Raw genomic sequence first — 8571 nt, forward strand, 5'->3', positions numbered from 1 at the left:
AGAGGCATTGCCAATGACCTCACCAGTTAATGGATAAAATATCCCAACCAATGGGGATAAAGTTCCTCCTTCTGGGTTCAGCTTATGGTAATTTTACTGGTCTTTTGTTCAATACAATATAAAAAGGGAACTCCACACACACACATACGACAACATTCATTACACTTACAACACACACACTACTCACATCCATACATATACTCATCTATACATACTCCATCCTGCTCCATCATTTATCTTGAACTTTGAAGGACGCCAAACGAAACTCCTCCCTAACTAGCCACCATTTTGGGAAGGCAGCCATCTTAAGGACTCTGGTAACAACCATTTTAAGCTAGCAGCCATCTTAAATGTGGTAAATATACCTTTCTGTTTATTTGATTATTATTTGCAATTGTTTATTTCCTTCCTTATATGTTTGTGTCAGGGGTTGTGTCATCTCTAACCTGGCATATCAGTCATCATCAGTAATGCACACTTGGCACAAAAGTAACAGCAAACCTCACCTTTGACCTTTGACTTTACTCCAGACCTGCTCAGGTATCAGTAGGTTTGTTGAGCTACAGCTCTTCTTTGTTAATTCCATTTCCTGCTGGTAACAGAAGTTCCTGTGAATTGACATCTCTTGGTACTTAGGTGCCACCATCATGGGGCAGGAGGGTTTGCAGCTGGAGGAGGCCTGAAAATGGGAAAAGGTTGATTGATCAATACTTTGATAACTCCAGCTTCCCGTAAAGGAAATGCCATATGTATTTAGGTTAATTTCATCAAAGAAGTCTTGTAACGATTCTTCTGTGCCTTTTCATAAAATAACTATGTCACCAATGTATCGTCTGTAAAATTTCAAAGTAGGCCGGTCCACACTATATATTTGCTCCTCCCATTTGTTCATAAACAAGTTTACTACACTCGGGACGTATCTTGCTCCCATAGCCATTTTGTTGGTTTGGACATAATGCTCCCCCTTGTACCAGAAATAATTACAGTTCAAGCCTTCCAGTATAACCCATTTCCAAAAATGTTGGTACACTGTACAAATTGTGAGTAAAAAAGCAATGGACTAATTTACAAATCTCATAAACTTATATTTTATTCACAATATAATATAGATAACATATCAAATGTTGAAAGTGAGACATTTTGAAATGTCATGCCAAATATTGGCTCATTTTTGATTTCATGAGAGCTACACATTCCAAAAAAGTTGGGACAGGTAGCAATAAGAGGCCGGAAAAGTTAAACGTACATATAAGGAACAGCTGGAGGACCAATTGTTAATTTATTAGGTCAACTGGCAACAAGATTAGGCATAAAAAGAGCCTCTCAGAGTGGCAGTGCCTCTCAGAAGTCAAGATGGGCAGAGGGTTACCAATTCCCCCAATGCTGCAGCGAAAAAAAGTGGAGCAATATCAGAAAGGAGTTTCTCAGAGAAAAATTGCAAAGAGCTTGAAGTTATCAATCATCTTCAGTGCATATAATCATCCAAAGATTAAGAGAATCTGGAACAATCTCTGTGCGAAAGGGTCAAGGCCGGAAAACCATACTGGATGCCTGTAATCTTCGGGCCCTTAAACATCACTGCATCACATACAGGAATGCTACTGTAATGGAAATCACAATATGGGCTCAGGAATACTTCCAGAAAACATGGTCGGTGAACACAATCCACTGTGCCATTCGCCGTTACCCGCTAAAACTCTATAGGCCAAAAACGAGGCCATATCTAAACATGATCCAGAAGCACAGGCGTTTTCTCTGGGCCAAGGCTCATTTAAAATGGACTGTGGCAAAGTGGAAAACTGTTCTGTGGTCAGACGAATAAAAATTTGAAGTTCTTTTTGGAAAACTGGGACACCATGTCATTCAGACTAAAGAGGACAAGGACAACCCAAGTTGTTATCAGTGCTCAGTTCAGAAGCCTGCATCTCTGATGGTATGGGGCTGCAAGTATGCATGTGGCATGGGCAGCTTACACATCTGGATAGGCACCATCAATGCTGAAAGGTATATCCAAGTTCTAGAACAACATATGCTCTCATCTAGACGTCGTCTCTTTCAGGGAAGACCTTGCATATTCCAACATGACAATGCCAGACCACATACTGCATCAATTACAACATCATGGCTGCGTAAAAGAAGGATCTGGGTACTGAAATCGCCAGCCTGCAGTCCAGATCTTTTACCCATAGAAAACATTTGGCGAATCATAAAGAGGAAGATGCGACAAAGAAGACCTACGACAGTTGAGCAACTAGAAGCCTATATTAGACAAGAATGGGACAACATTCCTATTCCTAAACTCGAGCAACTTGTCTCCTCAGTCCCCAGACATTTGCAGACTGTTCTAAAAAGAAGAGGGGATGCCACACAGTGGTAAATATCGCCTTGTCCCAACTTTTTTGAGATGTGTTGATGCCATGAAATTTAAAATCAACTTATTTTTTCCCTTAAAATGATACATTTTCTCAGTTTAAACATTTGATATGTCATCTATGTTGTATTCTGAATAAAATATTGAAATTTGAAACTTCCACATCATTGCATTCTGTTTTTATTCACAATTTGTACAGTGTCCCAACTTTTTTGGAATCGGGCTTGTATATACGCTATTTGTTCTTGTTTTAAATCTGTATACATCTGTAACGCCCATTTTGCACTCTTCAAGCCATCCTTCTGTACAGCATATATGGCATTTTCTTCATGGTAAGCTGGAGTTATCAAAGTCTTCATGAGGGTTATGCTGCCCCCTACAGGAGTAGAACACTAGGCAGAGAAAAGCTTGAGCACGCCTATGAGGAAGTCCCTGGGGGTATACTCCTACTTCCTGATATAGGTATCCAGTTTTGTAATAAGCAGTGTCAGAAGAAAAACAACCCAACTCCAAAAAGGGGCGGGTGCTGTGTTTGTCAATGAACATCAGAGAAATGGATTTTACGGTAAGTCAAAAATTCCATCTTCTCTTTCGTTCATTGACGAACACAGCTCTTCATCTTCATGACCGTAGTGACATCCCAAAGCAGTGTCAAACATGAGGGGGGGTACAGCAGAAAACAAACTTCCCAAAGGCTAAACATAGCCAACCAGGTAACATGGAGCTCAACTGAGAACAACTGGAGCTCACCTGAAAAAAACACCCTCAAAGAGGACAAGTCCTCTAAACAGCAGCCTGCAAAACTTTGCAGCCAAAAGAAGCATCCACAGATGCCAACACATCCACTTTATAAAACTTTGTGAATGTGTGCACAGACGACCAAGTGGGCGCTTTGCAAACTTGCACCAATGACGCCTGATGAGGGAAAGCTCAGGAGGCAATAAGCGCCCAAGTAGAGTGTGCCTTGGCAGGGAAAGGAGGAACCTGACCCCCTTATTAGAATAAGCCTGAACCACACTCTGCCTGATCCATCTGGAAATGCAGAAGCAGCCAGTTCCTTGTGAGGTCCATCCGTGAGAACAAACAGTGAGTCTGACTTTTGAAACGACTCCATAGCTGCCAGGTACGTCCTGATTGCTCAAAACACATCCAGGGAATGCAAAACAACTTCCTTAGGATGCTTAGGGATAGAACATAGAGAAGGCAACACAATGTCTTCATTCAGATGAAAATCTGAGACGACCTTTGGAAGGAATGATGGACATGGTCTAAGAAACACCTTATTGCTGTAAACAACTGGATAAGGTGAACGGCAAGACAGCGCTGCCAGCTCAGACACCCTGCTCGCCAAAGTAATAGCCACCAAAAAGGTCACCTTCTGGGACAATGTAAGCAGGGGACTCTCCTGATATTTTCAAAGGGAGGTTTCTAGGAGTGTGAGAATATTTCACCAGTTCATGCACTGACCAGATGTACAATCCAAGGGTGGCTGATGGCCTTTTAGAAGTGAAAGTACACACTTTTCCAGTGTAAGGTCCTTGCAGCTTTCCTTATTTCCACTGGGTGGCGGACAATGAATCTATACAAAAATTACAAAAAGGAGACACAAGCGCACAGCTGCCCTCACATAATAAAGTTTTAATAAAGACAATGGACAACACTTCTGTGGATGCACTCACATATTTCAAGGTGATAGCGGGCATATACATCGATGGATTTCCCTTTTTATCCTCTCTCTCCCACCGGATGGCCCCTTCAAGTGACCTGAAGAAGGAGGCTCTGCCTCCAAAACGCGTCATCATAGCAACCAAGTAAGCGTGCAACATCGTCCCGTTCTTCACTCCCTTACTATCTATAGCCTCTCAGCAGGTCCGCGGTGCCCATGCGCAGTGGGCGGCAAGCCGGCAGGTCCTGGCGCAGGTGCACTGGGCTGAGAACGCCGGAGCCTTATCGAAGAGGATTTGGTCCCGCCACCAGGCACATCAGGAGCGGTGATCAAGCTCCATATCACTGGAAGGGGCCATTCGGGGGAGAGAGAGAGAGGATAAAAAGGTGTCAGGATTATTGGGGAGATTAAATAAAAGAAATATGGAATTATAAAGGCCATGTATATTCAGTCTTCTACATAGAAATTTTGAACAGTACAGCGTCCATCTTGCATAAGGTCACTGACAGTTCATGTTCTTTTGCAAGATGCCTTTATAGAGTCTTAAGTTCCACAGAAGATTTTCTTTGTATTTCTTAAAATTGTATATATGGGACTTTCTGGCATTTCACCTGATAAAAGCCTAGCCAGGATGGCACCAGATTTTAAGGGGGGTGATGTCTTTTTGATTGTCTGTATTTTACAATGAACAATAAGTTCAGTATATTTTTTTAAAGGTTCATTTAAAAATACGTTTTAGAAAACATTATATCATGTGTAAGAAAATATTAGTAATATTTATACGTGTGTGTAGCATAGACATCGTTCTAAGTGTATTATATACCATATTTTGGTTTTATATTTTTACACATAAGAATCTTACTTAGGTGAAGCTAATTACTTCATTTTAGAAACATTTGTGTTTAAGTTTTTATGACCGATATAAATACTATATCCTAGACACAAAGTCTGACAGGGTTTTGACACAGCCAAGTGATTTAATTATTTTTGCCCAGCCAGGTCAGAAGGTTATCAGTTAATAGTAGTACTATTGTATTGTTTATACTGAATTTAAAGAGCAATACAATACTGCCCCCTTTGGAGACTACTACTAAATGCAGTCTCGGGGTAAATCAGTAATTTCCATTATATATATATATATTGTATTAATAATATCTTCTTCTTAAATGGCTTACCAGATTTAATCCTTGCCAAGATACATGATGGAGATATTAGATGGACATGTATATATTATGAGAGTATGGACAGGTTTTGATGTTGTTTTTATGATTATTCTTAATTGAAGGAATTATTACATAATTTTAATATCCAAAATACTGGACGATTAGTAGAGGCATTGCCAATGACCTCACCAGTTAATGGATAAAATATCCCAACCAATGGGGATAAAGTTCCTCCTTCTGGGTTCAGCTTATGGTAATTTTACTGGTCTTTTGTTCAATACAATATAAAAAGGGAACTCCACACACACACATACGACAACATTCATTACACTTACAACACACACACTACTCACATCCATACATATACTCATCTATACATACTCCATCCTGCTCCATCATTTATCTTGAACTTTGAAGGACGCCAAACGAAACTCCTCCCTAACTAGCCACCATTTTGGGAAGGCAGCCATCTTAAGGACTCTGGTAACAACCATTTTAAGCTAGCAGCCATCTTAAATGTGGTAAATATACCTTTCTGTTTATTTGATTATTATTTGCAATTGTTTATTTCCTTCCTTATATGTTTGTGTCAGGGGTTGTGTCATCTCTAACCTGGCATATCAGTCATCATCAGTAATGCACACTTGGCACAAAAGTAACAGCAAACCTCACCTTTGACCTTTGACTTTACTCCAGACCTGCTCAGGTATCAGTAGGTTTGTTGAGCTACAGCTCTTCTTTGTTAATTCCATTTCCTGCTGGTAACAGAAGTTCCTGTGAATTGACATCTCTTGGTACTTAGGTGCCACCATCATGGGGCAGGAGGGTTTGCAGCTGGAGGAGGCCTGAAAATGGGAAAAGGTTGATTGATCAATACTTTGATAACTCCAGCTTCCCGTAAAGGAAATGCCATATGTATTTAGGTTAATTTCATCAAAGAAGTCTTGTAACGATTCTTCTGTGCCTTTTCATAAAATAACTATGTCACCAATGTATCGTCTGTAAAATTTCAAAGTAGGCCGGTCCACACTATATATTTGCTCCTCCCATTTGTTCATAAACAAGTTTACTACACTCGGGACGTATCTTGCTCCCATAGCCATTTTGTTGGTTTGGACATAATGCTCCCCCTTGTACCAGAAATAATTACAGTTCAAGCCTTCCAGTATAACCCATTTCCAAAAATGTTGGTACACTGTACAAATTGTGAGTAAAAAAGCAATGGACTAATTTACAAATCTCATAAACTTATATTTTATTCACAATATAATATAGATAACATATCAAATGTTGAAAGTGAGACATTTTGAAATGTCATGCCAAATATTGGCTCATTTTTGATTTCATGAGAGCTACACATTCCAAAAAAGTTGGGACAGGTAGCAATAAGAGGCCGGAAAAGTTAAACGTACATATAAGGAACAGCTGGAGGACCAATTGTTAATTTATTAGGTCAACTGGCAACAAGATTAGGCATAAAAAGAGCCTCTCAGAGTGGCAGTGCCTCTCAGAAGTCAAGATGGGCAGAGGGTTACCAATTCCCCCAATGCTGCAGCGAAAAAAAGTGGAGCAATATCAGAAAGGAGTTTCTCAGAGAAAAATTGCAAAGAGCTTGAAGTTATCAATCATCTTCAGTGCATATAATCATCCAAAGATTAAGAGAATCTGGAACAATCTCTGTGCGAAAGGGTCAAGGCCGGAAAACCATACTGGATGCCTGTAATCTTCGGGCCCTTAAACATCACTGCATCACATACAGGAATGCTACTGTAATGGAAATCACAATATGGGCTCAGGAATACTTCCAGAAAACATGGTCGGTGAACACAATCCACTGTGCCATTCGCCGTTACCCGCTAAAACTCTATAGGCCAAAAACGAGGCCATATCTAAACATGATCCAGAAGCACAGGCGTTTTCTCTGGGCCAAGGCTCATTTAAAATGGACTGTGGCAAAGTGGAAAACTGTTCTGTGGTCAGACGAATAAAAATTTGAAGTTCTTTTTGGAAAACTGGGACACCATGTCATTCAGACTAAAGAGGACAAGGACAACCCAAGTTGTTATCAGTGCTCAGTTCAGAAGCCTGCATCTCTGATGGTATGGGGCTGCAAGTATGCATGTGGCATGGGCAGCTTACACATCTGGATAGGCACCATCAATGCTGAAAGGTATATCCAAGTTCTAGAACAACATATGCTCTCATCTAGACGTCGTCTCTTTCAGGGAAGACCTTGCATATTCCAACATGACAATGCCAGACCACATACTGCATCAATTACAACATCATGGCTGCGTAAAAGAAGGATCTGGGTACTGAAATCGCCAGCCTGCAGTCCAGATCTTTTACCCATAGAAAACATTTGGCGAATCATAAAGAGGAAGATGCGACAAAGAAGACCTACGACAGTTGAGCAACTAGAAGCCTATATTAGACAAGAATGGGACAACATTCCTATTCCTAAACTCGAGCAACTTGTCTCCTCAGTCCCCAGACATTTGCAGACTGTTCTAAAAAGAAGAGGGGATAACACACAGTGGTAAATATCGCCTTGTCCCAACTTTTTTGAGATGTGTTGATGCCATGAAATTTAAAATCAACTTATTTTTTCCCTTAAAATGATACATTTTCTCAGTTTAAACATTTGATATGTCATCTATGTTGTATTCTGAATAAAATATTGAAATTTGAAACTTCCACATCATTGCATTCTGTTTTTATTCACAATTTGTACAGTGTCCCAACTTTTTTGGAATCGGGCTTGTATATACGCTATTTGTTCTTGTTTTAAATCTGTATACATCTGTAACGCCCATTTTGCACTCTTCAAGCCATCCTTCTGTACAGCATATATGGCATTTTCTTCATGGTAAGCTGGAGTTATCAAAGTCTTCATGAGGGTTATGCTGCCCCCTACAGGAGTAGAACACTAGGCAGAGAAAAGCTTGAGCACGCCTATGAGGAAGTCCCTGGGGGTATACTCCTACTTCCTGATATAGGTATCCAGTTTTGTAATAAGCAGTGTCAGAAGAAAAACAACCCAACTCCAAAAAGGGGCGGGTGCTGTGTTTGTCAATGAACATCAGAGAAATGGATTTTACGGTAAGTCAAAAATTCCATCTTCTCTTTCGTTCATTGACGAACACAGCTCTTCATCTTCATGACCGTAGTGACATCCCAAAGCAGTGTCAAACATGAGGGGGGGTACAGCAGAAAACAAACTTCCCAAAGGCTAAACATAGCCAACCAGGTAACATGGAGCTCAACTGAGAACAACTGGAGCTCACCTGAAAAAAACACCCTCAAAGAGGACAAGTCCTCTAAACAGCAGCCTGCAAAACTTTGCAGCCAAAAGAAGCATCCACAGATGC

This window comes from Pelophylax lessonae (genome assembly GCF_965119305.1).
Source record: "Pelophylax lessonae genome assembly, chromosome: 11".
Lineage (NCBI taxonomy): Eukaryota > Metazoa > Chordata > Amphibia > Anura > Ranidae > Pelophylax > Pelophylax lessonae.